Source organism: Sapajus apella, unplaced genomic scaffold, assembly GCF_009761245.1.
Source record: "Sapajus apella isolate SASKATOON/1434 unplaced genomic scaffold, GSC_monkey_1.0 scaffold126, whole genome shotgun sequence".
In the NCBI taxonomy this organism is placed as follows: Eukaryota; Metazoa; Chordata; class Mammalia; order Primates; family Cebidae; genus Sapajus; species Sapajus apella.
The window spans coordinates 1,899,285-1,905,855 of NW_022437066.1; positions in this window are offsets into that span (position 1 = coordinate 1,899,285).

Genomic DNA, 6,571 nt, shown 5'->3' on the forward strand with positions numbered 1-6,571 from the left:
GCCAATCTTGAACCTCTGGCCTCACAAGATCCTCCTGTCTCAGCCTCCCAAAGTGTTGGGATTACGGGCGTGAGCCACTGAGCCCAGTTGTGACGTATGGCTTTGGAACCTCCTCTTTGCATGAGTGTCACCTGTGAGCATTTCTCGGGCCATCAGTGACCCTCCGAAGTTGGGGTGGCAGAGCCTTCTGAGGTCGGGCTGGCCCTTTAGGCCTCTGTCCTGGTTTCTACCGGGCAGCTGTGGGCCATGTCCAAGCTGGGCGGTGTAGGGGCAGCTCACCTGTTCAACAGGGCCATGCTGGCAGCAGCTGGGCTCATGAGGCCCCCCACCCGCACACACACTGACCAGACATACACAGTCCGGGCGCTGGTCTGGGACTCGCCCTGGGGAACCAGCATCTCCCTCCCCAGGGCACCTCCCTGACTAAAGGAGCAATCCCCGGGGAGGACTCTTCACCTTGCAGCCTTCCTCTTCATTTCTAGAATGTTCCCCTGCCCAGGCCACCCCCCCATCCTAAATGCTTCCCATCTCTGAGGGGGCCTCTGAGCATGTGAGGACCCCGTTTACGGCGGACATTGGGTCTTTGCCCGGCCCCCGCTGTCCCTCCTTCCCTGCCCTGGTCGGGTGACTTTGAGTTTCTCAAGCTGCAGCCAAGGGGCCACTATTCCCAGTGTGTCCTGCGTCCTCTGCCAGAATCTTTAAAATGCTGCGTTTGGAGTTGATCCTGCCTGAGCCTTAGAACCACTTGAGGGGGGAAACACAAATCGCGTGGCGGCCGGGACCCTCCCAAGAACCTCGGGATTGAGGTCCGGCACCCAGGGCTCCTACAGCTCCCGGGTGGCCGTGAGGGTGGGCCGGATGCTGGGCGCAACGTCTCGGGTTCGACAATGGCTCGGCGGATGGAGGATGGAGCCTTCTTGTCACTGAAATTCGAGGTTAGTTGGAAGGCACTGTTCTGAATTTTAGCCAAAGCTGTTTTGATTTATTTTTTTGAGACAGAGTTTCGCCGTTGTTGCCCAGGCTGGAGGGCAGTGGCGCGATCTCGGCTCTCCACAACCTCCGCCTCCCGGGTTCAAGCCGTTCTCCTGCCTCAGCCTCCTGAGTAGCTGGGATTCCAGGCATGCGCCACCACACCCGGCTAATTTTGTATTCTTAGTAGAGACGGGGGTTTCACCATGTTGGTCAGGCTGGTCTCAAACTCCAGACCTCAGGTGATCTGCCTGCCTCGGTCTCCCGAAGTGCTGGGATTCCAGGTGTGAGCCCCTGCCCCGACCGGCTGTTTCCATTTTACAGTTACTGAAGGTCACAGGCACGGGCTGTTCACCTGCCTCCTGATTTTCACGTATTGAAATTATAATGAAGACAGCTGAGGTCAGCTTGAGGAAAGGGTCCCTCTGCAACGCCGTCCCCACGGCCTGGAGCCCACATGCTTTATGCATGCGCCCCGAGCAGCTGGCCGGCGTGGTCACCTGTCACTGCAGGAACTGTCTGAAGCCCATTTCCTCACCTGCAGTGTGGGGTCAGGAATTCCTTTATCTCGTGGGCTGTCCTTACGGCTCAGGGAACAAATGCTGTTCCCAGCCCGGGAGGTGACCTTAACAAGGCATCAGGATTCCTTCCAGTGTCAGAGGTCAGGAAGGAGCCAAGCTGCAGTGATGGCCGAGGAAGCCTCCCCTGGGAGGCTGTGCCGGAAGGCCTGAGGCTTCCCTGCCCGGAGGACATCCCCGAGGGAGCTGAAGTGGGAAGGGCTCAGGCCAAAGAGGCTGAGCCTGGGTGGGGTGGGAGCCCTGGGGTTGCCTGGAGGGTGCCCTGCCCGGCTCAGGACGCTCCATCCGGGCAGCAGGACTGTGGTTGGGGCCTGGGGTTGGGCGTGAAGGTAGATGTGGGTGGATGTGGTCATGAGCTTGTGAAGGATTTGGGGGGCCACTGAGAGAAAGTAGGGGTCTCTCTCGGGGAGGGAGCAACTGAGGGAAGCCCATTTGCCCCATCCTGGGACAGGGGCCTGGGAGGGCTGAGGGGAGCTGCACATGTGGGGTTCCAGGCGGGTTTTGGCAGCTTTGAGTCTGACCTCTCCAAGCACCGCAGCCACGTCAGGAGGTGCCCGGGGTGAGGGCTGGGTGGAGGGGTGGGGAGGAAGGGTGGGCAAGAGGCGGGTCCTGGAGAAGAAGGAGAACCACGTGGTGTGTCCCAGAAACCCAGAGAGGAAACTTGGAAAGGCTGATGCCTGAAGCCGTTTCCCACAGTAACGGCTGGCCCACGGCAGCTGCTGTCCATTGTTGCTACCAATCCCATTAACAGCGCCATCGCCACTGCTGCCACCACGCCAGACAGTGCCCACCTGCCCTCCTACTGCCCAGAGCTCACCTCTGGGCTCTCGGGCTCACACTCTGTCCCCTCTACCCCAGGAGCCACCCTGGGTGGCGCTGCCTGCCATTGGCCCTGCTCCCTCTTCCCACCGTGATGCAGGCGTGTGGCTGGGCGGCAGCACCCTCGGGATGGGCTGGGAGGGTGCCCAGTGGGCCTGCGGCGCTGGCTCCGGAGGGGGGCTCAGTCACCTGCAGGGCAGGTGCGGTCTGGGTGGCCCAGGGACGCGGCAGGCCACTGCGAAGAAGGAAGGCCCTGGTGGCCGCTTGGCCCATCCAACCCCACGCCCATCCCAGCCACCCGAGCCCCCACGCCTGCATCTGGCTCTCCATCTGTCCCTTTGTGTGCGGGCCCCGGGCAGGCGGGCACTACATGAGGGTCTAGAAGGGTCGGACCCCGGAGGCCTGCCCAGACCCGCCCCCTGTCACTGCTCCTTCACAAACCTTAACAAACGAACGCTCTGAGGAATTTTTAAACGAACCGTCTCCTTTCACTCCCTCAGTCCTCAGTCACTGCCCGCTGCAACAAGAGGTGTCAATGTGCCCAGGGGTCGAGGGGGACAGCCGGCTGTGGGGTCGGGGAGCTGAGACAGCCGAGGAGAACTGCTGCCTCTTCCTCCTGTTCCCAGGACTCTGAGACACTCAGCCTGTCCCGAGCCCCCACCGAGGGCCGTGCAGGGGTGAGGAGGGGGCAGGAGCTGACCAGGATGGGGGTCAGGCTTTCCAGATGGGGGAGACCTTGGCAGAGGTCGGGACTCGGACAGCAGCAGCTCCAATTAGAGGTGGCGTCAGAAGGCCAGGCCTCTGACGGGCTGTGACCCTTCGCCTGGCCTGGCGGTCGGGGCCACGTGGTCCCCCCCACCACCAAAACAACTCATCATTGTTTCATTTGGAGTAAGCGTAATTGAGAAATGGTTCCAGGAACGTTTATGTGGGGCGGAGGAACCTGCCTGTTTGCTCACTTGCGTTTTGTCTTGGTTAAAGTAACAGGTCCCACTAGTCAGAAGTTCGCTGTGATTCCAAAGGAAATGGTTAATTAATCGACTTCAGCTTTTAGGTCAATCCATGCTCAGCCTTGTAAACTATATCGAAAATATAAGCGGACGGAAGAGTCTCGTGTTTGCAATCCTAAGGTGTTTTCAGGGTCTGTAAGAAAGCCTCGCGTTCACGAGATGTTTGCTTTAGGTCCAGCCACTGAAGCGATGAAAAGGGAAGCCACATTGTGAGTTTCAGTGTTGAAGGGAATTTAAGTGAATAGCAAAAGTTCCTTAACATTGTTTTAAAATGTACTAAGATTCCCAATGGAATCACTGTAAGGCCAGTTGCCTCGTCGGGAGGTTGGACACACCCACTCTGCATCCGGCACCAGGCTCTGCACTGGCACCTGGCTCTGCCACGTGGCTCCCAGCTCTGCCACGTGGCTCCCGTGGACGGCTCCGGCTGATGCAAGGCTCTTGGCCGGAAAACCCGTCCAACAACCCGAGAACCAATAGTGGCCTGCCCGGCCTCAATCCCGCTCCCCTGGAGTCCATCAGAGCACCCAGCTGTTGCTCCTTCCTCCTACCTATAAAAACCCTTCGCCCCAGGCAGTTGGCGCGACTTCTCTGGCCCCTTTCCCCGGGACCATGGAGCCTTGCCCGGGAGCTGAATAAATTGGATTTTCATTTTCTTATACTGGCCTGTTTCCTCATTTTAAACTCGGCAATAACCCTTACAATCACATTTGTAAACTAAATGTAAAAGCTTAATGAACAACTAGAGCTTTAAATTAATTGAATATTTCAAAAAGCAAAATAATTCTACTGAATAATCTTTTCTGTGCAAAAAAAAAAAAATTGAAGGGCATGGAATACTGATATTTAACAAATTAAATTTTTCTTTTTTTTAAAAAAATTTTGAGATGGAGTTTAGCTCTTATCTCCCAGGCTGGAGTGCAGGGGTGCAATCTCCGCTCACTGCAACCTCTGCCTCCTGGGTTCAAGCAATTCTCCTGCCTCAGTCTCCCAAGTAGCTGGGACTACAGGCACCTGCCACCACGCCCAGCTATTTTGTATTTTTAGTAGAGACAGGGTTTCACCACGTTGGCCAGGCTGGTTTTGAACACCTCACCTCAGGTGATCCACCCACCTCGGCCTCCCAAAGTGCTGGGATTACAGACGTGAGCCAGCGCGCCCAGCCAACAAACTAAATTTTTCTTACGTAACTCCACACTTGGGCTACTGGGTGCTCTGAGCGTTCTGTGGGTGTGAGATGACAGGCCCTCCATTCCTGCCGCTCGCTTCCTGTTAGGGGCTGAACTGTGTCCCTAACCCCCGTCCGGTGAATATGGCCTTATTTGGAAATACGGTCTTTGTTGGTGAGAACAAGTTGCGATGAGGACATGCTGGAGAAAAGGGCCCTGATCCACTGTGGATCCTTCTAAGACTGTTCTTGCCCAGATTCCAGGCATTCCCTCTTCTTAGAGAGGGATTTGGACCAAAGACACATGGGAGACGTACCGGAAGGCCAAGTGATGGAGAGGCAGGTGTGGCCGAAGCCAAGGGGCAAATGCCAGCAGCCACCCGGAGCAGGGAGAGAGGGTGGGACGGGATGGTACCCCCCAGTCCTCCGAGGGAGCCGCTGCAGCGGGCCACCTTGAGTTCGGACCGTGTGGCCCTGGACTCCGGGGGGTTCCTTTCTGTTGCGTTAACTGCCAAGCCGGTGGTACTTTGTTACAGCTGCCCCAGGACACGAACACGCCTCCAAGGAGTGGATACTTTCGGCTCCCTGTCCCCTGGCCAGTCCCTGGCCAGGGCTGACTGTCCCGGGAGGTGTGGCCAGGACCATGGGCGTGGTGCACTCTGGTCCCTACATGAGGCTGGTCACGCAAAACAGGGTCTGGTGTGACCCTGAACAAGTCAGCCTGGGTGCAGCCTCCAGCCCAGCACACCTGCTGGGGCCTCACATCTCCAGGGCCTGGCGCTGCTGCCCCATCCGGCCTTGGCAGCAATGACTCCTGCCTCCACCACCAGCTGGGCCCTTCCTGCTCGTCCTTCAGCCTGGGCGGGCATCTGCGGCTCCAGCTACCACCCCTCGGTGCCCTGACCCTCCCGGCAGCTTTTCATAGGCTTCGGGTGGGTGGGGGGTAGGGGTGCCCACCAGTGGCTTGGCCACTCCCTGAGGGCCCCCAAAACCCTGCCCTGGCCTCCCAAATCCGCCAATATTAGAAAGGATTTGTGTCCCGATAAATAATGCAATGTTAAATCACATCCGCTGCGGCTTAAAATTTCATATTCCTATTCCTCATCTCCATAAAGACATTCCACTCGAGGGCCTCCCGGCTGGCCTCTGCCAGCTGCCGAGGACACTCCTAATGAAATTGCTCCTCCGGGCGGGGCAGTCCGAGGTGCCGGGGGGGGGGCAGCCGCCCGCAGGGGAAAAGGTAAAAGGCCAGAGTTCAAATTATCTGTCTCCCTAATAACTTGATAGATTGCTTGCATGATGTCAGAGGCTGGCAGGCAGGCCTCCAGCCAGCTGGGGTGGGTCATCGATGAGGAGGCAGGAAGGGGGACCCCGCCCCAAGGCTGCAGCTAGGGTGTAAGGCAGAGCTGGGGACCCCCACATACACATCGAGGAGAGGTAAGTCCTGTGAGCTCGGCCCCCACAGTGTCCTTTGTAGGACCCCACACCCCCGGGGTTGTGGCTCCTGCCCCAGACGAGGCAGGGCTAGCTTCTGCTGACTTTCTAGTGCCTTCTTGGGGCTAGGATCCAGTAGGTGCTCAGGAACCGTAGGATGAACGATGTCACCAGCCCAGGGCTGTGCGGGGCGCAGAGAGGAGGGAGCCCTGGGCCTGCCTCGAGGCTCCTGGGGTCCAAGGCAGAATCCGGAGAGACGGGAGGGCGAGGGTGGGCCTAGTGCAGGAGAGGGAGGAGGGGGCGTCCCAGGGGAGTGGCCCCAGGAAGGAGGGGTGTGGAGAGGCCAAGGCCCAGAGAGGAGCCTGGCTTACTCTCCTTTCCTCTCCCTACCCCTCCCCTCCCCTCCCCTCCCTTCCCCTCCCCTCCCCTCCCTTCCCTTCCCCTCCCCTCCCCTCCCTTCCCCTTCCTTCCTCCCCTCCCCCCCCTCCCCCCCCCCCCTTCCCTCCCCCCCTCCCCTCCCCTCCCCTTCCTTCCTCCCCTCCCCTCCCCTGTCCTCTCCTCCCCTCTCCTCCCCTTCCATCCTCCCCTCCCCT